At 42.0% G+C, this 26,798-nt stretch overlaps 1 protein-coding gene across 4 annotated transcripts in view; it reads right to left on the bottom strand.

The window, feature by feature from the left end:
* LOC125466453 (zinc finger protein 652-like) overlaps positions 1-21,650 on the bottom strand; it is a 66,738-nt gene extending 45,088 nt beyond the window's left edge. The window contains exon 1 of one of the 4 annotated variants that reach the window (XM_048560977.2): positions 21,466-21,650. The gene's annotated coding sequence lies outside the window, so the exon portion shown is untranslated. Of the gene's footprint in view, positions 1-7,666; positions 7,922-8,200; positions 8,711-9,880; positions 10,022-21,465 lie in introns of those variants that run through there. The other 3 variants (XM_048560976.1, XM_048560974.2, XM_048560975.2) reach the window with 3 other exon arrangements.
* Between the last annotated feature and the right edge of the window lie 5,148 nt (positions 21,651-26,798).

Below are 26,798 nucleotides of genomic sequence, written 5' to 3'. Positions count from 1 at the left end.
GAGAAAAGAAGATAGGTGGAGAAAGTATAGGTGGGGAGGGAGGGAAGGGATAGGTCAGTCCAGGGAAGACGGACAGGTCATGGAGGTGGGATGAGGTTAGTAGGTAGATGGGGATGCGGCTTGGGGTGGGAGGAAGGGATGGGTGGGAGGAAGAGACTGGTTGGACTGGTTTTGGGATGCAGTGGGTAGAGGGGAAGAGCTGGGCTGGTTGTGTGGTGCAGTGGGGGGAGGGGACGAACTGGGCTGGTTTAGGGATGCAGTTGGGGAAGGGGAGATTTTGAAGCTGGTGAAGTCCACATTGATACCATTAGGCTGCAGGGTTCCCAGGCGGAATATGAGTTGCTGTTCCTGCAACCTTCGGGTGGCATCACTGTGGCACTGCAGGAGGCCCATGATGGACATGTCATCTAAAGAATTGGAGGGGGAGTGGAAATGGTTTGCGACTGGGAGGTGCATTTGTTTGTTGCGAACTGAGCGGAGGTGTTCTGCAAAGCGGTCTCCAAGCCTCCGCTTGGTTTCCCCAATGTAGAGAAAGCCACACCGGGTACAGTGGATGCAGTATACCACATTGGCAGATGTGCAGGTTAACCTCTGCTTAATGTGGAATGTCATCTTAGGCCCCAAGGTGACATTCCACATTAAGCAGAGGTTGACATGCACATTTGCCAATGTGGTATACTGCATCCACTGTACCCGGTGTGGCTTCCTCTACATTGGGGAAACCAAGCGGAGGTTTGGAGACCGCTTTGCAGAACACCTCCGCTCAGTTCGCAACAAGCAACTGCACCTCCCAGTCGCAAACCATTTCCACTCCCCCTCCCATTCTTTAGAATGACATGTCCATCATGGGCCTCCTGCAGTGCCACAATGATGCCACCCGAAGGTTGCAGGAACAGCAACTCATATTCCGCCTGGGAACCCTGCAGCCTAATGGTATCAATGTGGACTTCACCAGTTTCAAAATCTCCCCTTCCCCAACTGCATCCCTAAACCAGCCCAGTTCGTCCCCTCCCCCCACTGCACCACACAACCAGCCCAGCTCTTCCCCTCCACCCACTGCATCCCAAAACCAGTCCAACCTGTCTCTGCCTCCCTAACCTGTTCTTCCTCTCACCCATCCCTTCCTCCCACCCCAAGCCGCACCCCCATCTACCTACTAACCTCATCCCACCTCCATGACCTGTCCGTCTTCCCTGGACTGACCTATCCCCTCCCCACCTATACTCTCTCCACCTATCTTCTTTTCTCTCCATCTTCAGTCCGCCTCCGCCTCTCTCCCTATTTATTCCAGAACCCTCACCCCATCCCCCTCTCTGATGAAGGGTCTAGGCCTGAAACGTCAGCTTTTGAGATGCTGCTTGGCCTGCTGTGTTCATCCAGCCTCACATTTTATTATTCTTATGCAAGTACATTTCTTTCACCTCACCATCAGCAGTTCTCACTGCAACCACCTGGGCCTAATGCTTTGAAATTTTTTTTTCCCCCAAGCCTTCAACCTCTCCACTGTTCTCTCCCACACCTGATAAGCAGTGACAAGATTGGTGGTGAGTATAACTTTGACTAAACTATTACTAATCGCACCTTGTTGCGTGGTTATCAACTTTGTTTCTTACATCTGTAGAAAAGCCAAAGCATTTTACATTAGGAGGTGCCAGATAAAGAATTTTGCTAATTTATCTATCCCACTGGGCCATGTACAATTTAAAAAAAGCTCAGCAGTGAAAGCCAGGATTCAAGTCAATAATCAGCAACAACAATTGCCATTTATGTATCTTGGTACAAATGAACAGATTAACAGTTGACAGGAATGCACGGTATTTCTCCAACACTGATATATAAATGGTGGTTCTCCCTTCCAACCTCACACTTGTGGCCTCTTTACTGACTTAAAATCTCAGGTTGGACCAAGCCTGCAGAGCTGTCTGATTAAAACAACACAAACTAATCTGATATTTACAAACTTTAAAGTCAATGGCAGGAGCTAGAATTGAGGAAAACAAATGGCATTTAAATATCTGCATTCTGGAACAGAAGGGTTAAGAACTACAATAGTATGTTAATCCAGCAGCAATAGCAAACAGAAACACATAGATATCATCACTGCCAGACTCATTAGTGAGGAAGCTGTATTCAACAGATGATCACTTCTTCCCCTTTAACTCAAAAGTAGGTATGTAAAATAACAAATAGAATTAAATTTTTTTTTTTAAAAAGTACTGCCCATGTTGCCTCATTACTTCTTCAATGAGAAGGGCCCCACAAAAAAAACTGATCCAACAGGCATTAAGACATTTACCACACAACAAAGAAACAACATGTAGATGTTTCTGAAACTATCGCCAGCTCCAGAAGGAAAACAACTGGACTTAGTGCTCCAAGGTTGTCTTTTTCACTTAAGGAAAAGATTTCCTTCATGTCAACAGAATTTGAAGTGGCCTTTTTTCCCTCCTTTGGGACAACAGTCATTTCAGAACTCAGCTTTGATCAGTTACTATGATTCTGCATTACTGCAAATCACATGAACTGTGGCAATTTAACTGACACTTTTTGGTTAGAGATAATGGGAAATGCAGATGCTGCAGAATCCAAGATAACCAAGTGCGAAGCTGGATGAAAACAGCAGGCCAAGCAGCATCTCAGGAGCACAAAAGCTGACGTTTCGGGCCTAGACCCTTCAGCAGAGACTTTTTGGTTAACCTATTTGAGTGAAAATAAAAAACAAATCAAGTCATGTTATAACAGAATCCCTGACACTTGCAACATAAACAGTGAGAAACTGTTTAAATCCCTTAGGACAGCGACATGTATATCAAACTAGTTTAATTGAGTGTTATAAATATGAAATTTGAGAAATCGTAATTTTTTGTTTATTTACAGTAATATTGAGTAATGAAGGGTTCAAGTGACCTGGTCTAAATTCTTAGGATGAGCAGCCAGCATGCTTTGTCATTAAGGGGTATATAGTTCAAAGTTATTCACATTTCTCTGTAAGGTGTTAGGAATGTCTATTCAACTCCAAAGGAAAAATGCTATTGGAAACTTGTAAGATAGAAACACTGGATTAACTACATAGATACAAGGCCCATTTAATTCACTTTACCATGCAGATGGGCTTTGAGGGAAGAACGAGGCATAGAAAGTAGCATCTGCTCACAACATTTTCTTTAAGATAGCCTGAATGTCAGACAAGCCAGTATGCAAAAAGCCGAGTAAAAAAGGAGAGGTATAGCATATTCAGTTTCCATTGCTCACCACTTCAAAAGCTGGAGGGACCTGGCAGTCAAATTGAAGAAACCAAGCTTTGAGGAATTAAACAAAACTGGAAAATTAGCCTAACTTTGGACGGAGATCTCTAGGGTAATCCTCAGTGCAACTGTCAACTGAAGGAAGCAAACGGAGAATAGCTTTTGATTGGTTTTGGGAAAATTCAAGTGCTCACTTACAGTAGAGAGTAAAGTACATTTAAAGGGGATTTTCAGTCATTTTAAAGGTGAATTAGTGGGCCTTTCTGTATTTTAGAGAATAAAAGTTACCTTACTATATAGTTCACTTTTTTGGAGTAAACCTTGAAATTTTGCATAATCCTTGCAGTTTTTGGAAATATTTGTTTTTAAGTTTATAGTTTCTGTGAGAAATGTAATAAGAGCATAATCTAAATTATATGAATGTATACTTCATTGACAACTTGCACTTATGCTGCATCTTTAACACAAAGAAAAATGCTGTACAGGGACATAATTAAAACCAAAACAGCTTCCAAATAAGAGAAGGGCTGATATCTTCCTAATAAAAGCCTGACCAAAAGAGAGAGGTTTCAAGCAGGGCCTTAATAAGGAGAGGTTGCAGATAAAGAGGTAATTCCAAAGTGGCCATAGAGGGGCTAATACACAAAAGGCCATATATTGGAGGAACAGGAAATTTGGAGGAGCTCTCAGATTGTCTATTTGTCTGTTATCTATTCGGCCTGACTTTGCTCAGAACTGTCACTTTCATCAAATGTCAATCTATGCAATGTACCTTTGCAGTGAAATTCAATTGTCAATTACATATGAACGCACAATTATGAATCCTGCACATAGGCTAACCTTGCCACTTCGCTTATTTAAAATTAATTCATGGGATGTGGGCCTCACTGGGTGAGCTAACATTTATTGCCTACCCTAGTTGCCCTTTGTGATTGTAGTACTTAGCTATTGCCTTGAACTGCTATAATTCATTGGATGTAGATTATACCACAACGCTGTTAGGGAAAGCACTCCAGAAATTTGGCCCAGTGATACTGAAGGATGGCAATAAGCTGCCAAATCAAGAATGGTGAGTAGCTTGGACAGGAATTTGTGGGTGGTGGTGATCCCATGCATCTGCTGCCTTTATTCTTCTGACAGTACTGCGTGTGGGTTTGAAAAATGCTGACTAATGAACTTCAGTAAATTGTAGATGGTACACACTACTGGTACTGTATATTGGTGGAGGAGGGAATAGGTGTGGGGGGATGTGATGCTAATCAAACAGGCTGCTTTGTAATATCTACAATATTCGGCTAAATTTTTTAGGATTCAGTCTCATTTCACAGAAAAAGGAGTTTGAAAGATTGTATATTAACATTTTTAGAAAACAATATATCAATAATGGGGATGCTGTCATGACAGGGTGCTGTAAATCAGCCTATATGTAACAGATGAATTAGAAATTGACGTTTCTTTGCTGCCAACTTTGGAAGTTTGCTGGAATCACTTCGTCTGTGCAGCCCGTCTGCATTGTTCATTTCTATCCCTAGTATGCAGTTATTTTGAAATCTTGTTATAAAGTTCATTAATGCTAGGTCCAATCTAAATGACTCACTTCTTGATTTTATTATTGTGACAGAATGCTTCATCATTCCATTTTCAAAATGGGCAAAAACTTAAGGTAAGTATTCAGAGAAGGAAGTGTTACTTCTCTGTACTACTCTTTCAAGAAAAAAGGAAGTGTAAAAAATGTTAAATCCTTCTATGATAAGCAGTGGAGCAAATTCAAACTGACTGGAACACCAAACAGAGCCTTATGAAAACTGAGCAAACATTTTGCCAGGACGTACATGACTAAAACTCTCATTTATAGAAGGTCTGCATCTCATTCCTTTAAAAATGAAACTAGACAATGAACTCTGCTTCAAGCTTCAATACCAGCAAAAGCCAACTTAAAGAAACCTTCTAAAGTCACAGGTCTTACTATCTTTTAGCGTCAAAGATGCTTGCAGGGAGTTGTATTAATTTCTTCTGCAAAAGTTAGATTTTAGACATTTGAAATGGTGCATGTCAATTCACTTTTAGAAGAATAAACACTCACTAATGCTAAATGGAGCCCATTAATACTCCCATTGATATTATATTTGAAATTAAAATGAGCAACAGAATTATCATTTAAACTTTGCCAACACAGTCAAGATCAGCAATAGCATAAGACTACTATATTAATGCAAGAGTTACAACACTCTCTCCTGAACTATTCCAACATTTTCCTTGGGTGACAAAGATTTAATCAGAATTTTCCAAGAGTCATAATTGTCTGTGATCATTTCATTTAGTATTGAAAGCTAAAATAACAGCTAAAAGCAAAGCAAATTCAAATAAACTTACTATCAAGAAAGGGGTTGATACCTTCGTGGTGAAATACAATTGCCAATTACATATGAATGCACAATTATGAATCTTGCACACAGGCTTGGGGATTTGGGTCCAGGTGGGATGCTTTGAGGTTCAGCGTGGACTTGTTGGGACAAAGGGCCTGTTTCCACACTGTAGTGATTCTGTGAAATGATGCAGTGGTCCCTGACGTACCCACATAGGTATAACACTGAACTGTTTCAATCAACAACTGTAGCATATAAACAACACACAACTATTTAAGTAGCAGTAACGCAAGGGCAACAGGGAACAATATTTAACAGCTGTCCGAGTTGTAGCAACAATCAATGCAAAACGATCGGGAAAAAAAACACATTTCTATGTTTGTGAATATCATGACTGGAAGTGACAACTGATCTTGAAATCCATCCGTTATGAAACAATGGAGTAACTTCACTGTCAAATCAGGAGTTTAATTTTTTTTCAGTAGGTAGACATATTCTCCCAATTTATTCTGTATTATCATTCGAGCAAAGCAACATTTCAATCACAGCTCAGATAATAAATATAAACTGACGGATGTACACGGACCACAAAAATCCACCCAGTCGCATTCCTTTAACCTGCTATGTGCATGCAGCTTTCAAACTTGGGCTTACATTAAACAAGTTCTCAAAATTAATTCCACCATTACTGCGGAACAAAATAAAAACATGCATAATATCAAATACAAATTACACTTCATAAATTTAGGGGTAATGGTGGAGAATGAGGCTGCTCAACAGTACCGCAGTACGCACAGCGTTAACATACTCTCGACGTTTGCACAGGGGCGTTAACTATGAATGAAAGTAAAATGATTGCCCAATACAATTTGCAAATCAAGACTTGGAAAGCCGTAAGGCTTTTGACATCATTTCAACTTCTTAAAAAAATATACAGACGAAAAACGACACGACATGATTCGCTAAGCCTCGATTTCCCCCTTGGAGAACTGCCACATCTGAAGTGGAACTGCGCAGCGAGGAAGACTCGAGATATATTTATGGCGTTCATATTTATTATGCTCCTGAGGGATGCAATCCCTTCACATACAAATATCTCTTTATAATCCTGTATATGTCCAGATATCAAATGTCTGAAGGAATCAAGTGATATTTACAAGGAACACATGAATTGGGGTTTGGGGTATTTTCGAGCAAGTGATCTTGGAGCATTGTCAGCTGGAGTTCAGTGATGTTGTATAACCCCTGCAGCGCGAGAATGGGGGTCTGCTAACCATCCCCAGGGCCCCTCTAACCCTACTCCAAACCCTCCCACTCTTTTCACCTGTCCCGTTGTCGGATCGTCTGTTTCTCTCACTCCTTCATCCATTCTCCCAGTTCCACTCTGGGACAACCCTCTCATCCAGCGCCCCCTGAAGAAAGACCCTCCTACCTCCCCCGTTCTCAATTCCAGGGGTGGCTGCTCACCATTTCTCCCACCGCCCCATTTTAGTGGAGTGTCCGTCCACCTCCTCCTCCTCATCCCCCACTCCTCGGTGGATTCAGGGTGATGATCCCTGGTGGGGGGGGGAGAAGAGAAGGGGAAGGGGTTGTCTGTTCTCTACGATCCCGGCAGAGGGGTGGTCTGTTCTCATTTCCCCACCCTCGGAGAGAGAGGGTCTGTCTGTATAACCCACTCACTCAGCGGGGGGTGGCGAAATCTGTGGGGAGGTCCGAATGGTGGCAGCGACCCCATTCACCCCACCCCTTCTCTCCCTCGGTGTGTCCACAGCCCCAGCGGGGGTGACGGGGGGAGTGTCAGTTCCCTCCCATCTAGCACTCGACTTTTTTGTCCTCAGACGGGGCTCTGCCCCCCCAACGTGTGAAGGAAGCCCCCCTTCATCCCCCCCCCCTTTTTCTGACCCGCTCGGGAGTGGGGCGGGAAAGAAAGGCACACCCCCCGCATCTGAAACCTTCACGCTGTGCGGGAGGGGGATGTGGGGGAAGAGGGGATGGCAGGGGGGAAGAGAGAGATAGAGAGGGGGGGGGGGGGGGCTCAGCCTGTCACTCACTCACCGGGCCGGCAAAAGCCGCACAGACTCTTCCTCAAGCACTCGCCTTCCCCCTTGGATCCTTCTCACCGGAATAATAATAAATAATGATTCATAATAAACTGGAAGTGTTTGCACCGTTCGAGAGAAAAAAAGGGTGGGAGGGAAAGGTTGAACGTATGCAGAGGCCTGTGAGGGGGGGGGTAGTGGTGCTGTTTAACACTTTCGTTCCAGAATGATCTTTCCCCGATCTTCCCCCCCCCCCCGGGGCGCGCGGTTTAGGCCGGGCCGACGTGACCGGTCCCAGCCGGAGCCGGGGGAAGGGGGAGGGGTGGGGTGAATGGGGTCGCTGCCAAATACTGAACTCTCCATTGACCAGCAGCGGCGACGGCCGCCATGCGCCTGCGCACTGCCTGCTCCCCACCACCTTCTCCGCGCACCTTTGCCTAAGAGTGGCGGCGCGGGCAGGCGCGGAGGCTGGCTCGCGATCCGTTCCTTTCAAAAGCCTTCCCCCTCCCCCCATACGCCGACGACGAAGACGAAACTCCCTGCCACGCACCTCGATCAGACTTGAATTTCGGCGGAGGGGGAAGGGAGGGAGGACGATCGCACCCATGACATTACAGATATCCGGCTCCGGGAATTACGACGCTCCATAACCGGCATTTAAAGAGATCGCCGCTTTGCGCGTGCGCGGTAGCCCGCCTCGCTCGCGAGCTGTCAAGTTGTCAATCACTGTGTCCCTGGGTCTGGCCGCACAGAGCTCAGTGCATTCGCACACCTTATCTGTCTGTCTCTCTCTCTCTGTGTGTCTCCCCTGTGTGGAATATATGAATTCCATCAACTGCTGCGTTCTCAGCGTCCCCGCTTCCGAATGCATTTAGTACTGCAATCCAAAACCTGAGTCGGCACCGTTACAAAACGCATGTTTTGTAAGCTGCTGCAAGTATGCGTTCCCCCCTTCGAAAACCTCGCTTCCAGTATACTTTTCCGTGACAGCCACAGTTTGGCTTTTCTCCGCGAGCTGTGCTCTTGTTACATGCTGTAATTGCACCAAGTGAGTCCAACTGGGTTCAAAATCCACGGAGACAGATATTTTGCAAACACGCCCTCCGACTTTTACCGAAACTGCATTCCAAGTGTGCTTATACTGTATTTTTAAACTCGCGGCTCAGCACTGCAAGTACTTAACAGTAAATTGCAGCAAATATGTCTGATCGTCGACAAAATAAACGCATTGGTCTCCATTTGAGCCCATTATAACTTAATACAGTAGTTTTAAACTGAACGTCTGTTTTTTTTCCCACAGTTATCTGGCAACTATCCCAGTTTGTTCAATTTAAAGGTTTCGATTTACTTAAACAGCCAGCTAGCTCCCCATATTTAGTACCCTGTTGCTAGTACAGGTTTTAGTGAAATTATTATCCATTTTGAAAGCTGCCGCTTTATTTTAAAAATAATTATACAATTTAGTATCAAACAATTCAATTTACATCTTTAGTGTATCAAATCAAAACGGGTGAACCAATAAAACCTGAACTAAAAACACGTTTACTTTTAAATCAAGGCAACAATATAAAATCACTTTTAGGTGAGCGCACTGGTTCAGAGCTTCAAAGCGTAATAACAAAAAACAAAACAGCCGTGCCGTTAACAGTTTCGCACGTCTATTTTGTAATTTAGGAACCGTCCCTTGCACCTTCATTTACAAGATCCCAGTATGTAGAAGGAACATCCCTCTGCAGAAAATAAAAACCGAAAGAACTGCGGATGCTGTAAATCAGGAACAAAAATAAAGTTGCTGGAAAAGCTCAATGGTAGCATCTGTGAAGGTAAAAAAACAGAATTAACGTTTTGGGTCCGGTGAACCTTCCTCTGCAGAAAATGACGTGTTGTAGCATGGGCACCCCGAATTTAAAATTTGTGGTTTAAAGCAAATGTGACATTTTGAAATCCAAGGGCATATGCATTATTAACAACACGGCAGAAGTTTTTTTTTAGAAAAGCACACTCTCCAGGAAGCTTTGCTTAATATTTGGTGGCGTAGACTTGCCCTGATTTTCTGTATATTGGTTATTGGCAAACATGACCAATAAATCTAGTGATCTCATTGTTTTCAACGTTCACCCTTAAAGCATGGAATTGGAACTATTGCATTACACAGAACTTGTCGGATATATCTCCCAATGTAAACTTTGATAAATCATAAAAAAGGTTTTACCTCACACGAGTATCTTACCTTTGAACGGACCTTTAACAGTAGAAAGCAAAGCTGTGATCTGGGTTTGTGATATAGTGGTTTTCATATTACCCATGTGTGGGCTGACCTCGCAATCATGCTTAGCTTGCGTTATAAATAAGCTATACATATACCACGCATTGTAGGACGGGCAGTAGTGAAACAGAGTTTCCATGGGTTCTGCAGCCTCAGACACTCATTCTTGTAGGTGTTATCCCCACTGGCCAAGCTGATGGATGACAAAAGCAGCATCTCAACTGGTCAAATTCTATTCTAGGTCAATTTCTGTAGAAAATTTAACAAGGTTTTACAGTAAAGTATTGCCTGGAGGATTCTACCATTTTTTCACTGTAAGCAATTTGCTTTCCATTTCAGGTCAATGTTCAGCTACCTGGCCACGTGGGTTTAAAACCTGACCTGAGAAACGAAACGTGGTTGTCTTTTCTCTCAGATTGTCTTTCCACACCATTTATTTCTCACTTCTTCCTCATTCCTTGCACGACCCGAGAATGCTAGAGACAACTTGCCCGAAAGGAGGTTGATATCACTTTGAGAGGAATTCATATCCCCTACCTCTCGCACTATGAACACTGAACACCCTTTTGTGGTAATGACACGCAGTATATATGCAAAATTATCATGACTAACTTGCTTCATATCGGGTCAAGTTGGACATTAACTACATTAGGAAAGTAATGTTTTATTTGCGCGCCGTCGGGCATCTTGCTTGACATTAATGCTGCTAAAATGTGGAAATTTGAGAACATGTAAATAGTTGTTTTTAGCCAGATTTGACTGCAAAAAGAAACATATATCATGGACTGCTATGCTTTATGTCAGAAATCACATGACACCAAATATGGAACACTGCTCAGTTCCTGTCTCTGTATTGGAGAAAGGATATAGAGATATTGATAAATTTGTAAAAAGGTTCATAAAGATGGTAACAGAGCAAAGATAATTTACTTAGTGAGAGAAGCAAACAGACTAGTGCTCTCTTCTTCAGATAACAGAAGGCGGAAAGGTGATCTGATAAAGGTCCTTAAGATGATAAAGAGTTTGATAGGTTGGAGATTGAGATAAGACTTTCGCTTATGGAGCAACCCAAGACATAAAGACATACATACATTCAGCCACTAATAAACCTAATAGCAAAGTTATTCTGACCAAAAGAGTAGTATGAATGTGGAATGCTCCTCTGAAAGTTACAGAATTCTTACTGGTCTCTTGCATTTTATTTATTGAGTCTGGATAATTTTTCATATTGATCAAACAGTAAAAGAATGAGAATAAAACTAAGACATTTTTTCCATTGTCTTTTTAGAATGATACATTTGGTTTAAAGAGGTGCTGGAAGTTCAGTTCAATGACGTTCTACCTATTTGTTCAGGGAAGGTGGGTGCGGCAACCACAGCCTGTATTGACACAGTGCCTTCAGCATTGTCAGCATACCAAAGTGTTTTACATGAGTGGAAATCCGACAATAATTAGAATTGACCCAACAAAGGAAACATTAGAATAGATGACCAAATTTTGATGGATGTCTAAGGTGGACTTGAAGAAACATATTAAACAAGGACAGAGAAGTGGGCATGTTTGCAGAAAGCATTGCAGAGAATAAGGTCTCAAAGACTGAAAGCATGGCCACCAAGGGTGGAATCATGGAAGTGGGTATATACAAAAAGTCAGAGTGTGAGGAAAGCAGAGTTCATGGGGGATTGTAGCTTTGCAGAAAAGCATGCATTAATTATCCATCACTACTTGTCCTTGTCTACATTGTTATAAATCCTAACTGCTGTTGTCTTCATAGTCATGATCCTTCCTTAGTGGGGCTAGGGAGAGCCTTCTTGAATACCATTCCAGTAACGGTGAAGTAACACTGATTTTTGTCTAAGCTGAAATGGATTGCGACTTTCTATTTACTCAATATTGTTACTCTTGGCATTCTTGCAGGTTGACATTGAGAGAACAGGTTTCTTGCTAAAATAATTCCAGTGACTTGCTGCAGTGGATCCAATCAATAATGTAGCCAAAGTGTATGAATGACAGGTTGGATTGATTTTGTCTTACAAGCACGAATCACATATTCAGCTGGCAAATTTATGTAAATGAACTCTTCACAGGGTCAGTAGCTGTACAGGGGTTGTAGAATACTGCAAAAGATCTTACTACTGACTGGATATCACCTTAGTTGTTGAAAAGTTTTTTTTCCTGATATATATCTTTAAAATACACAAATTAGTTAATTGCATCTTGAAATGCAAAGTAAAGTTTCAAAATTTGCTGATGACACCAAACTTGGAGGAATGTCACAAGGGTTATATTATTTGATCATGACAGGATATAGGTCAGGTTAGAACAATGGGCATGCAGGAGACAGATGAAATTTAATACAGAGAAGTGTGAGGACATGCATTTTGGGTGGAAGGGATAGGGAAAGTCAATACTGAATTAATGGAATATTTCTGAAAACTAGAGAGGGACTGATAGACATTTGTGAAGTCAGCAGAAGATATTAAGGGAGTTAATAGTGAAGCATGTGGAATCCTTCGTTTCATAAACAGATGCAGGAGGAACAAAAGCAGAGAAGTTATGCAGGATCTTCATATAGGTCCAGTTATGTCAAAACTATGTATAATATCCACATCTGGTCATCACATTTATAGACATATGAGCATATAAATTAGGCGTAAAAGTAGACATTCAGCCCCTCAAGCCTGTTCTATCATTAGATAGCATCATGGTTGGTCTGTTTGTGTTCCAAATTCCATCTATCCCTGATGATATTTGATACTCTTGCCTAACTAGAATCTATCTAATTTTGCTTTAAAAATATTCAGTGACGCTGCGGATACCATTTTCTGATGCAGAATTTCAAAGTTCCACAAGTCTCATAGAAGAAAAAGATCCCTAATTTTTGTCCTCAAAGGGTGACCCTTAATTTTAAGACTGTTTTCCTCGATCCTAGACTCACACACAGGAGTGAACATTCTCTCCTGTCCATCTTGTCCCAACCATTCAGAGAGGATGTGTGTTTGAGATGTTAAAGGGGAGATTTATTAAAATAGTTCCAGGGATGAGAAATGTTCGCTGCGATATTAGAAAAAGTTCAGCTTGTTCTCTTGGAGAAAAGAAATTTGGGTGGAGATTATGAATAGTTTAAATAAGATAGGCAAAGGAATACTGCTGATATTAGCTAATCATACAGATGTAAGGTTTTGGTTAAGGATTGCAGTGTGGATGCCAGGAAGAACTTTAAACTGTGAGTGACAATGCCAGGGACAGCAGTGGCCAAGACTGAGTTCATGTAGGTGTGTCAGTCTCATTACAAGTCTGTCACTCTGCTTTCCCTCTCTATGTCCCACAGCATAAGAAGAACTGGGGGAAGGGTGTAGGAGTCTTACTAGAAGGGGTATTCTTGCAAGACAGACCTTGGAGGTATGAGAAGGCACCTGATGTGGAAAGGAAAATCCTTGAGAGGTGCAAAGGCCACTTTTCTGCCTGAGGCTCAGGCAGATTGACCTCCTGAGATTTGCCCCTGCCCTGAACTCAGCCTCATAATTGAGACCAAGTAGGAAGTAGCCCTTGAGTGGCCAATCATTGGCTCTAAGCCTTGTCTGTCTCACATAATAGTATGGGTAGATTGGAGGCTGGCTTGAGGGTGTCAGGAAATTGTACAGACCCTCCCACCTGTAAACCTGCGATGGAGAGCTAACTCCCCATGGAAAAAAATCAGCTCAATTTTCTTGGAAGGCACTGACAAATTAAAGAGAAAGGGAAACAGCTCTCTGCTCACTCTCACCATTAGCAAGCACACAGCTGTAACCACAGCAATTTTCTTGCCCCGATTGCCCTTCAGCATTATGGAACATCAACAAAACAAGGGAAAAAAAACTAGCGGACAACTTACAAAAACAAATTAATCTTCAAAACAAACTTACACAAACACCACCTGGACAAAATCAAACCAAAACAGTCATCCCTATCAAAGCAATAGACTACAACAACTAATGCAAGAACCCAGTCAATCAAATAAGAACTGATTATATTACATGTGCAGTAAGGCCAATATTCAATAGCTACCCTGGTTGTTAGTATAAATCTCATTGCATAACAATTTTATTTTGATCAGCTGGATACTGAGAAAATTCATTAGGCTTAATATTCCACAAAGTAAAAATTCTCGAAAGGTATAATATCAACTTTTGACCGAAGAATAAGTGACAGACTTGCTTCAAAGATGTTATCCATTCAGACAGTGAAAAGGCTGAATAAGTTGTAGGAGTCTTTCTAACTCAATCAATCAATCATTGAAACACGTGAATCAATAAAAAATGCGGTAAGCTGAGCTATATTGGCAAATCAGTAGAAAAAATGTGTGAGGTTGTGATCTTGACATTGTATAATGCTTTGATCTGGCTGCACCTTTAATGTTGCATTCAATTCTGGCAGCCGAGATGCAAGAGAAATATCTATAACCTGGATAAGAAGCTGTTATGGTATAAAATTATTGTGTATGAGGAATAGAAAAAAAGTTGCACTCCAATATTGAAAGGTATTGGAGAGAGGTCTTAGAATTGTACAACAATTGAACGATACAGCACAGAAGAGGTCATTTGGCCTCTTTTGCCTGTGTCAGCTCATTGGTTGTGTATCCAATTAATCCCACTCCCTTCCTATTACTGGTAGCCCTGTATTTTTCCTCTGAGAAACATATTTAATTGTTTTTTGAATGTCATCATTAAATGTCATTATTGAATCTGCTTCCAACAACTTTTCAGCCTATGTATTCCAGATCATTATCGTCTGTTAATCTTTTTTGTCATTCATCTTAAACCTTTGTCCTCTGGTTATTGATTTTCTTTTTTGCCACTGGAAATAATTTACCTATATTCACTCTTTCAGAACTATTCATAATTTTGAGCAAGTCTATCACAAATCCTCATAACATTCTTCGCTCTAAGGACAAAAGCCCTGGCTTCACATATGTGAAGTCCCTCAAAGCTGGAGTTAAAAGTTATGAAGAAACTGTGCTGAATAAAAAAGATTAAAGCCAAGCGTTGTTTCAAATCAAACTGTGATGGTAGGACAAAGGAAATGTGGGTACAAACTAACAAAGGACAAGTTCAGGACCGTTATCAAAAAGTATATTTTTCCTAAAAGATAGTGTTATTACTCAGAATAGTTTTCTGGTAGTGCAGTAGAGAGAAAAAAGGTCAAAGTCACTCAAGAGACAGCTAGGCACAATGATGAGAGATGTTGGATGTTTCCATAGATAAATGAATTGACTGACCCCCTTCATCTGTGCATATCCATGATGTAGGGTGTACACTTACTGTCACTAAAGGATTTACCTGATTTATTTGAATGCAGAGATTATCAGAGCCATGATTAAATTCTGACATATATGCAGGTTGCGATATGGCTGGAATTTAACTTGTTAAATGGATTGATGGCTATCATTAATACTTTTCTTGATGCATTTCAAATCAGTGCCATACTCCTTGTTCGAGTCAAGGAAAGTAGGAGCAAATTACTGCAGATCTGGAGTCTGTACTGAAAACAAAAAATGCTGGCGATCACAGCGAGTCTGGCAGCATCCATGGAGAGAAAGCAAGCGACTGTTTTGAGGCTAGATGATTCTTCATCAGAGCAAAACTTGATACTGATACCAATACAGACAGTTAGTACAGATGATCAGAGATAACAAGGTGTAGAGCTGGATGAACCCAGCAGGCCAAGCATGCATCATAGACCCGTCTAGGCCCAAAACATCAGCCTTCCCGCTCCTATGATACAGCTTGGCCTGCTGTGTACATCCAGCTCTACACCTTGTTATCTCGGATTCTCCAGCACCTGCAGTTCCTATTACCTCCAGTATAGATGATCAAATTTTTTGTCAGAAAGATAAATTTTAAGTAGTGCTATGAATGAGGAAAGAGATAGAGAAGTTTACGTAAGTCATTGGTGAGATTAGGGTATAAAATGCAGCCACTGACAGAGAAGAGGTCAACATAGGAGTATGCAAAAGACCAGATTCAGAGGAGTGCAGTGATCCTGATGTGTTGTAAAGCTGGTAGAGGTTGAAGAGATAGCTAACAACATAAACATTTGAAAATCAGGTTAAAACTTTAAGATCAAAGCATTGCTAGATTCAAAGCCAATGTGTGCATTGTGTAACTGAGGAGCAGTGTGAGGCCCAGAATAAATTGAGGTATTGTAGCTTTGATGGATCGGTAAGAATTCAGTCAAATGAAGGAAGTCTGATTAAACAGAAAACAGAGGAAAGGTCTTGGAGGAGGATATTGCGGTCAACACTGTTGAAAATTGTAGAAAGGTCAAGGAGGCTGAGAAAGAAAAGTAAGCCACGGTCACAATGAGGGATGTTCGGTACTATAGTGGAGGAGAAACTTGGTTAAAGTGATTCAAAGAGGGCCCAGTTCAATTACGGTAGGTGTTGATTTGGGAAGTGGCGAATCATTGAAGGTGTCTAGAGAAGAAAATGATGTTAGTGATGAGGCCGGAGATTGGCCTCATCACTCATTGGCCAGAGATAGGACTGGCTTAGGAAGCACAGGAAGGGAGGAAGGTGGCAGAGAAAGCTGAAAGAATGGTTCAATTTTACTGATCATGTCCATGAGCTGCTAGTGGTTGTTGGAATATAAGGGCCCGGGGCAGTGGGTGTGGGGAGTACCGTTATCTCCAGGCAAGTTGCAAGGAGCCCTCCCTGAGTTCTGAAGTAGCTGCCTGTGGAGAGCCTCCTTCCCTTCCTTTCACCATTATTCTCTTGGCATTGTGGTGGCCTGACTGCAATATCTTTTTTAGTTTAAGCCACCTTCCTGACTTCCCTCCTTATTCATTCTGTAGCCAGTTGCTCTTTAAATAGAAGTCTTTGATTGGTTGACCAATTTCAGAGCCTTCCTGCTGGCCATCCTTAATTTGACAGCCTGTGAGGAGCTGGTTTGGTAAGAAAACATGGTTTGAAGCCCTGGAGGGAAAACACTGCCCTTGGTGCCTGAAATAGGATAGGATTTATTTTCAAACACTCATTCAATTGCACCAAATCCTTCTGTAATGCATGGATCTGCCATTAAATTTTGTAATACAGATTGGCATGGGCCTATAAATCTTGTTCGGTGCACCTGGATAATTAGCTTTTTTTTGCATTTAACTTGATTGAAAGAATTTTTTTCCTGAAGGCATTAATAGCAGAACTACAGCTGTTATCTTCCTGTTTGATTATATTTAAACAGACGTGTCCCAGCTCGTGACCATTTTCACTGGCATATATTTTTGCTTTGCATGCGAAAAATGTGCACTTAAAAATGTAGCCCATGTGTGGATAAAAGTAAAAGTAAACCAGGAAACACTGCTCAGCTGAAAAACAAACATTGCTTTCACCAGGTTAGATTATAAAACCATAAGCACATCATTTGAAAAGAGGAATGTTACTGTGAGTATAGAGGGTAAAGTTACAAAACTGCTAATAAAATAATTTATTTAAAATGTTGCAAATATTAACTTGTAGATAGTGTTAGAATTCAACATTGGCTGCTATTTAATGTGCCAGGCTCATTGCCTAAAGCCATTTAATAACCTGGGATTATTGTTATAGCCAACTGTATAACATAAGTGACCCAGTGTTGGTTTATCAGAAGTTTGAAAAACTTTATTTGGTTTTAGATTTTTTTCTTTGGATTGATTAAGAAGGCTGTTACAGAAGGCTGTTACTAGCAACGGCATTAATTCAGGCTCATTGTTTTTACCATTGCTGGTCTCTGTGAACCTTCTGCAGACTTTGGGAAGGTTTGTGGCTAGAATGAGATCATTGCATTTTGTAACAACTTCGTTCAGGTAAGAATTTCCATTTTACTCCAACTGGAACTGAACCTGCATTAATTACACTATGACTATATGGCATCAGTTCTGTCTCAGGTTCTTTAATAAATGGAACATGAGTTTGCCTGCTTCAAATATTGAAATCTGTTAAATTAAATCCACAATACTGGATGGAGATCTTCAAGAACATATGTTTATTGAGAGTGAAAGCATAATAGAACTCTTGCCTCTGTAATAAGAGACAACAGAGTGCGGAGCTGGATGAACACAGCAGGCCAAGCAGCATTTTAGGAGCACAAAAGATGACGTTTCGGGCCTAGGCCCTTCATCAGAAAAGCCCTTTTCTAATGAAGGGTCTAGGCCCGAAACGTCAGCTTTTGCGCTCCTTAGATGCTGCTTGGCCTGCTGTGTTCATCCAGCTCCACACTTTGTAATCTTGGATTCTCCAGCATGTGCAGTTCCCATTATCTCTTGCCTCTAAGTTGCTTGCTTCTTGTATCATCAGTCTCTGCTGTACATCAGATCACCTGCTGCTCATTTATCTGTTATATCCAGACTTAACTATGTCAACACTCTTTTCGTTGGACTCCTAACTTCTCCCCTGTACAAACTTGTGCTTATCCAAATTCTGCTTCTCATTTCCTAACTCGCACCAATTCTTATCTGTCAGTCCTTTGCAAACTGAGCTACATTGGGTGCTTAGGTAACAAGGTGTGGAGCTGGATGAACACAGCAGGCCAAGCAGCATTACAGGAGCAGGAAAGCTGATGTTTCGGGCCTTCAGAAATGGGGAAGGGGAAGGGGGTTCTGAAATAAAAAGGAAGAAAGGAGGAGGTGGATAGAAGGTGGATAGAGGAGAAAATAGGTGGAGAGGAGACAGACAGGTCAAAGAGGCGTGGATGGAGCCAATAAAGGTGAGTGTAGGTGGGGAGTTAGGGAGGGGATAGATAAGTCCAGGGAGGATGGACAGGTCAAAGGGGCAGGATGAGGCTAGTAGGTAGGAGATGGGGTGGGGCTTGAGGTGGGAGGAGGGGATAGGTGGGAGGAAGGACCAGTTATGGAGGTGGGGACAAGCTTGGCTGGTTTTGAGATGCGATTGGAGAAGGGGAGATTTTGATCCTTGTGAAGTCCGCATTATTACCATTGGGTTGCAGGGTTCCCAAGCAGAATATGAGGAACTGTTCCTGCAACCTTTTGGGCGGCATCGTTGTGGTACTGCAGAAGACCCAGGATGGACATGTTGTCCAAGGGGTGGGAGGGGGAGGTGAAATGGTTTGCAACTGGGAGGTGCATTTGTTTAGTGCGAAACGAGCGTAGGTGTTCCGTAAAGTGGTCCCCAAGCCTCTGCTCGGTTTCCCCGATGTAGAGGAGGCCACAACGGGAACAAAGGATACAGTATACCACATTGGCAGATGTGTAGGTAAACATCTGCTTGATGTGGAAAGTCTTCTTGAGGCTTGAGATGGGGGTGAGGGGGGAGGTGTCAGGGCAGGTGTAGCACTTCCTGCGGTTGCAGGGAAAAGTGCCAGATGTGGTGGGGCTGGAGGGGAGTGTGGACAAGGCAATCCTGGAGAGAGTGGTTCCTCCAGAAAGCAGATAAGCGTGGGGAGGGAAAAATGTCTTTGTTGGTGGGGCAGATTGAAGACGGCGGATGTGTCGGAGGATGATTCGTTTGATCCGGAGGTTGGTGGGGTAGTACATGAAGATGAGGGCGTTTCTGTTTTGGTTGTTATTGTGAGGAAGTGGTGTGAGGGATGAGTTGCGGGATGTACGGGAGACATGGTTGAGGGCATTCTCGACCACTAAGGGGGGAAGTTGCTGTCGTTGAAAAACGAGGACATCTGAGAGGTTCGGGAGTGGAATGCCTCATCCTGGGAGCAGATGCGGCAGAGGTGAAGGAATTGAGAATAGAGAATGGCATTTTTGCAGGAAGGTGGGTGGGAGGAGGTGTATTCTAGGTAGCTGTGGGAGTCGGTGGGCTTGAAATGAATATCAGTTTCCAGGTAGTTGCCAGAGATGGAAACAGAGGTCCAGGAAGGTGAGGGATGTGTTGGAGATGCTCCAGGTGAACTTAAGGTTGGGTTGGAAGCGTTGGTGAAGTGGATCAACTGTTCGAGCTCCTCGTGGGAGCACAAGGCGGTGCCAATACAGTCATCAATGCAACGGAGGAAGAGATGGTGTTTAGGTCCAGTGTAACCACGGAAGAGGGATTGTTCCACGTAACCTACAAAGAGGCAGGCATAGCTTGGGCCCTTGTGGGTACCCATGGCCACTCCCTTTGTCTGTCAGAAGTGGGAGGAATTGAAAGAGAAGTTGTTGAGGGTGAGGACGAGTTCGGCTAAGTGGACGAGGGCTGCTTGTCGGGAACATCTTTACCATTAAAAGTTCCCATCCATGGCATCGCTCCTAGCTCTCTCTGTAATCTCTTCAGGATTTGCAATCCTCTGAGGTTTCTGCATTCTTCCAATGAGAGTCTTTTTTACATGCCCAATCTTAATCGTTCCATTTTTGGCAGCCATGCCTTCAGCTGCCTAGGTTCTAAGCTCTGGATTTTCCTCTCTGAACCTTTTCCACATCTCTACATCTCTGTTCTCTTTGTCTTTATGTAGGTCAAAACAGTAGTCAAGATCATGATATTACCACTTAAATGGAGTGAGTTTTTGGCTTAGTGGCAGCACTCTCATCCAGAAGGTGCAGGGTTCAAACCCTGCTTCAGACAGGCTTTTGAGTGGACACCAAGAGTATCAGGTGTGACATCTGGATTAAGACAGAATGTGATACTTGTGTCCAACATCTTTTCCTTCTTCATACATTCTATAAGTTTTTAAAGTTCATGTAACCCCTCCTGTGTAACAACTAACTATAATAAAACAAAGAACTGTGTATGCTGGAAATCTGAAACAAAAACAGAAGCTGCTGAAGAAAGTCAGCAGGCCTGGCTACATCTGTGGAGAGAACTAAGAGTTAACGTTTTGAGTCTTTTGACCCTTCTTAGCTCTGCAGAAGGGTTGCTGGACACAAAATGCTATCTCTGCTTTGTCTCCACAGATGCTAAATTTTGGTTTTTCTTCGAGGACTAACTACCATTTTGGCTAAAATGAAGATAATTACAAGCACAGATGGAGTGTTCACGTCATAACTTGTCAGACTGACAATAACAAATGTTAATCAGTCTGAAAATCCTACTACTTAATGCTGTTATCCAGGGGAATATACAAAAATATCATCAATCATTCATTGAGCAAGGAATGTTGACAAGGCCAGTGGGCAATGTCACTACTAGTATTTAAACAGATCCATGGGATTTAATTGAGATGGGACAAGGGTGAGGCAGTCAACCAATAGGTGGTTTGGCAACTTATTTATTTTAAAGCATCTAAAAGCCTTTAATTTAACTTCCTTTTGAGGTTTTCCATGTTTTGGAATTTTGACAGGTGAAGTGAGCTGAGTTTCAGCTTCAGGGATAAGTTAAGCATCTTTGCAGAACATCTGGTGGGTCAGAAGAAACAATAGTTTCCCCAGTGGCGTCTCCTTGATAATGTTCCCCAGGGTCGAGGATCAGACCGTACCAGGAAGAATAGAGCCAGCATCATATCCCTGAGGATCTGACTCCTTTCCTGCAGAATCAGTGCCCTGATTTCTTAGATTCATCAAAAACTCTTTCTGGCTTCAGGATTGGTTTCCACTCTATATGCATACACACACACACACACACACACAATTTTGGAATCGTGGGTGGAACCTACCTACTCCCATGGCTTGCCCTGGAGTGCATCAGGCTGACTTCCGGATGGTGAATCTATCAACACAAGTCAGTGGGAACCGAGACCTCTGGTGTTCTTGCCTGAAACTCCACTCCCGCCTACAGAACCAGACCCTATTAATATCCAGGCTGCAGGAGGTCAGGTTCATTGTCAGGTCTCTTTCAGATCAAAACAGTCGAGGTCTGATGCAAGCCCCACCTGTAAGGTGAAGTGCAAACAGCATTCAATCCCCTGGTGAGCTTGTTTGCATTACAATTACAACACCAGGTGTACATGCAGCCAGGTCCGTGGGGACGCTGATGGTGAACCAGGCGGATTGCATGCGAGGCAAGTTTAAAGAGTTGGAGACAATTAAAAGGGAGTGCCACTGCAATGGGGGAAAGCAAATCTACAAAGCTTTTGAAAAGCCTTCACAAACAATTAAATCCAGGAGCAGCTAAACGGGCTGGAGCTTGAGAATTAGACAAAAATAATAAGAAACCAAATGTTGGGGCAAGTGTTGAGCAGCTCTTCTGATCTTGTTTGCTAACTGCTGAATTTGATGCAATGCCTCAAATGTTTGCAGGGAGGGTTTCATCACCTTCACAATAGACCAACATTGAAAAAAGCTGCAAGGAAGTGTAGCCACATTCTAGGTACTGTCCCTGCAAGTGCCAGTCCCATGTTTTGTGGGTAGCTGCATGGCCTTGCAGCAGATAGAATATCAATGCATCTGCCTCTCTTCAGATTGAGGCTGTTTAAAGCCAAATTATTTGTTATGTAGGTCTGATGAAGGGTCTAGGCCCGAAACGTCAGCTTTTGTGCTCCTGAGATGCTGCTGGGCCTGCTGTGTTCATCCAGCCTCACATTTTATTATTTGTTATGTAGTTGTGTCATTGTCTACAGACTTCATTGGTGGTATTTCGGTGACTGCAGCCAGAGGAAGTAATCAGCATTGCATTGTTTTTCTTGCAATATTGTATAGAGTGTCACTGTGTGTTTAAAACCTATAAAAATGTTGTTCAATATATTTGCATCAGTTCTTTGACCCTCATCTTTTATTTATAAATTGTGTGCCTGATGCCACCCCTCTCAATAACACCTGAAGAAGGAAAGGCTCAGAAAGCTTGTGTTTTCAAATAAGCCTTGTGGACTACAACTTGGTGTTGTGTGATTTTTGATGTATAAAAATGTTAGCCAAGTATTAGAAGGTGGACAGGTGTAGCTTCTTTTGAAAAGAGGAACTTCTGTCAATGCCAACCCTGATAATCGTGAAACAACCTCATCTCCTTACAGAAATAGAATGGAAGGTTTTGCAGGCATAGACCACATCTTGGCCAAAGATATGACAACAGCAGTGCAAAAAGCATTTATCAGCTAACTTCAGAACACTTAAATGACCCACCAGATGACCCAATGCTAGATTGCTGGACATGCTTGGATTTCATGTCCAATGGCTGGAAAACGGCATGACGGCACTGTTTGTCCATTTTCGAATATTGAAATGTTGCTACTATTTCTGTTTCAATGACCATCCTGGATCCACTCAGAAATTTGGATGGAGAAAATAGAAGCAAAACTAACTCTCCCCCATTTTTGCATCCTGTGGGGAACCAATTAGGTATTATAGATACCAAAGTCATTTGTGGCAATTGCAAAAGGCACAGGGGTGCTGTGGCCTGGTATAAATCACCTCCTTTAGAAGGTGAAGTGAGCTCTGAGGAAAAAAGAATGCATAGGAATTCATTTTAGATCAAGCTGCTAAAGGGGATTTTACCTTATAAATTTTGTCCCAGTGGACAATAGACCTTTACTAGTACAGGTGGAGAACAGCAATTGTAAGAGTTTATTTTTAGAACAGCTATGTGTTCTAAGGCAGACGAAAAACCTATAAATTGATGCCTTTGACATTTAAAGCTTACAGAACACGTTTGTGTTTGAAGTATAATAAACAAGTCAGTGCAACTCTTTCCATGATTTAAGTTTTTCTTTCATCAGAAGAATCAGAGGAAATGCAAACGAGATAGTTGTGGAACTGTATTTTTAAAGCACAGCAGTGATGTAACTGCAATTTTTTGAAAGACAAACCCACAAAAGAAACTAACTTAGGAGACCGCATTTTTCAGGTAAAGAATCTAGAGACTGTAACCGCCACATAGAGCTGCTATATGTACGTCTATGCCAGTATTGTGGTCATCTAGTAAGCTGTACCATCGCTGATGTATTTAGCAACATGTTAGAAGTGTGAAAAATGAATTGAAATCTGTAAAAGAATATCCTAGGCAATAATTTGTATAGATTTATAGAAAAATACTGATTTATTTTCAAAGATATATTTAAAACAAGGTCAACCTCAGGTTATTTGAGAACAGCATTGTTTGCTTGCATGAACATTATACCATTCATTTAAGCATGTATCACACTCTCAGATGAAATTGGAGCTTGCAACTTATACTCTGTGACATTTAATATTATTCAGAATTTTCTTTTACAATAAAAGGTACGAGTAGCTTGGATATATATATCTCAGATTCAAATCATGAAATAGTAGTTTGATTGGGAGGAACTGAAGTAATGCACACTTATTGGTTTGAATTGAAAAAGAAAGAAACTGGAAGAAAAACAGGAATAAAGAGGAAATATATGTTTGTGTCATGGTGTTGTAAAGGGTTCATAATTGGCTGTCAAAGTAATGGCAGGGCCATCTGTGGTTGCTGTGTTCATGTACAAATGCTACAGCAAACTTCAGTGAAGGAAATTCCTTGCTTAAATGCAGAAATCCAGTTGTTGTCTGAGATGGGCTCATGCTTCCTTGTTGACTTCTTGACTTTTTGTTCACTTCACTGTTGAAATGTGGAGTGATGTTGCTGTAGTTGTGCGTTAGATACAGCTAGATACGTCACCAAATGTAAAGCTGGGGCATTTCAATTTACGCCATTATGTAAGGTCTTAATTAACAGCCAGTCAGTCTCCCTTGCGCTGTAAAATTACTGTTGCAAACTCAAGTTTTAATTATTGCTAGACATTCTAGAACTGTAAAAATTTATATTTACATTTTTCCTTTTACCCTCTATCTCTTTTCCTGATTTTAATCCCGTCTTTTTGTTCCCTCTCTTTATTTCACGTTCAGGACACGATTCAGCATGGAAATCGTCCAATCCAATTTACTCTTCCTTCCAGCTTTTGCACTGTTAATTTGACAATCATTGAAACTGATTCGTTTCTGTTCAGGCTCTAGATAACCTGCTTTCCCTCACTGTCATGTTATTAGCTCTCACTTCGAGTAAATGAATGACTGTTTTGCAGAATACCTCTGGTATGTGTGCGAGCTTGACCCTGACCTTCCCATAGCCGGTCATTTTAACGTAGCGTCTTGCGTTCACGCTGGCCATACTGCAATGCTCCCGTGAATCACAGCGCAAACTTAAGGAGGAACTTCAAACTAGGTTCTTTACAACCTTCTGGACTTAATATGAAGTTCAACACCTGTAAATTGTGAACCAATTCCCATTTCTTCCTTTTCTTTCTATTTTACTTATTACGTTCTCTGTCACCATGTCCTCTGTCCCGTCCCCACCCCTCCCCCCTTCCTGCCCCTGTGGGAGTGTCTGTTCTTTCCAGTCTGGCAGTCAGCAACACCATTGTTCTGCCATTCTCGCATTCCAATTACTCAATCTGAACTATCAACATCATTTCTCCCCTGGCACTCCACCCCCACACTTCACATCGGGTCTAATGAAGAGTCATCTAGACTGGAAACACGAACTTGCTGTCTCCCTACTGATTCTGCCTGACCTGCTGTGATCTCCAGCACTTTTTCGTTTTCAGTACAGGTGTCAGCATCTGCTCTTACAGCAAGTTGCAGGAGAGGTGATGGCATAGTGTTATTGTTGCCAAAATAGTATCCAGAACCTAAGTAGTTTTCTGGTGTCCTGGTTTGAATCTGACCATGGCAGATGGTTGAATATAAATTTAGTAAAGTATCCAATGATGACTATTCCATCTATGTAAAAACCTATTATGGCTTATCAATGCTGTTTGGGGAAGGACTTCGGATCCACCCCACTTTGAATTCTTGTTTTAATTTTTAAAATGCCTTATGATTGAAATGAAACTGGCCAGTCTTTCTGTATTGACTTAGACACTGGAAGAACAAAGGCAAACTCAATCCTGTCATGCCTGCAGAGTCCTACTCACCAATATTTGTGGGTTAATAACAAAGTTTGGAGAGTTGTTCCACAGACTAGTCAAACTGGACATACTCACAGAATAATACTTTTCATACAATGTCCCGGGCAACACCACCACCATCCTATCCCACTGGATGGACAGACCCAGCAGAGGTGACAGCACAGCAGTTTACAATCAGGAAGGAGTTGTCCTGGTATTTCCCTAATTGGTTCTGGAGCCCATAACATCTGATGGCGTCATGTAAAATATCACCAAAGAAACCCCCTGTTGACTATCATGTACCACCCAGTAATCGACTGATGAATCAGTGCTCCTGCATACTGAATACCACTTGGAGGAACTACTGAGGGTGGTAAGGAGTAGAATGTACTTTGGAAGAGGGCTTCAAAGTTCATTACCAAGAGTACCTCAACAGTTCACGACTGACCAAACTGGTCGAGTCCTAAATGGGCGTAGCTGCTAGACTGGGTCTGCAGTAGGTGGTGAGACAACCAACAAGAAAGAAAGCATACTGACCCAGCATTACCAATATTACTGCCTGACTGTGTCTGTCACACAGACCGTAGAAAGATAAAGTCCTGGCTCCACTTTGAAGATAATCTCTATTATGTTGTGTGGCACTATCACCTAGCTAAATGGAATGAACTGAGATGAGGTGAAAAAGTCATGTTAGGGCAAGTCACATTAACACTAACAGCACTGCTGTAGTAATATCTATCCTTTTATGTATCCCATCACAGAAACTCCAAAGAGTTCTGAATACTACGGTAAACAAATGGGAAACCGTTTTGCATGCAACAAATTGTTTTGTAGATATTGAGGGACAAAGAAACACCCAAATGCCTTGAATATTTAACAGCCATGTTACACAGCTTGTAAAAATGAAATGAAAGAAAAGCAATGGAATTGATCTACACTGATTTCCTATTACACAGCTGGTGCTGTGGTCAGATCTGTTCAATGGATAATGCACACACTGTGCAGATGATATGTGTTCATCTTAAGCATAGCTTAGTTTTGATCCTTTAGTTGTATAGACTTGTCTTGAGTTTCAAACACAATATTGAAATTAGCTTAGAATTTTTCATTGCAGAAGTAGAAGACCTTTTCTTCTGAATGGGGTCTTAGTGGGCTAGTTAGCTATT

This window comes from Stegostoma tigrinum, chromosome 31 (assembly GCF_030684315.1).
Source record: "Stegostoma tigrinum isolate sSteTig4 chromosome 31, sSteTig4.hap1, whole genome shotgun sequence".
In the NCBI taxonomy this organism is placed as follows: domain Eukaryota; kingdom Metazoa; phylum Chordata; class Chondrichthyes; order Orectolobiformes; family Stegostomatidae; genus Stegostoma; species Stegostoma tigrinum.
The sequence above is the reverse complement of the archived record's forward strand: the minus strand, read 5'-3'. Positions and strand labels throughout refer to the sequence as shown.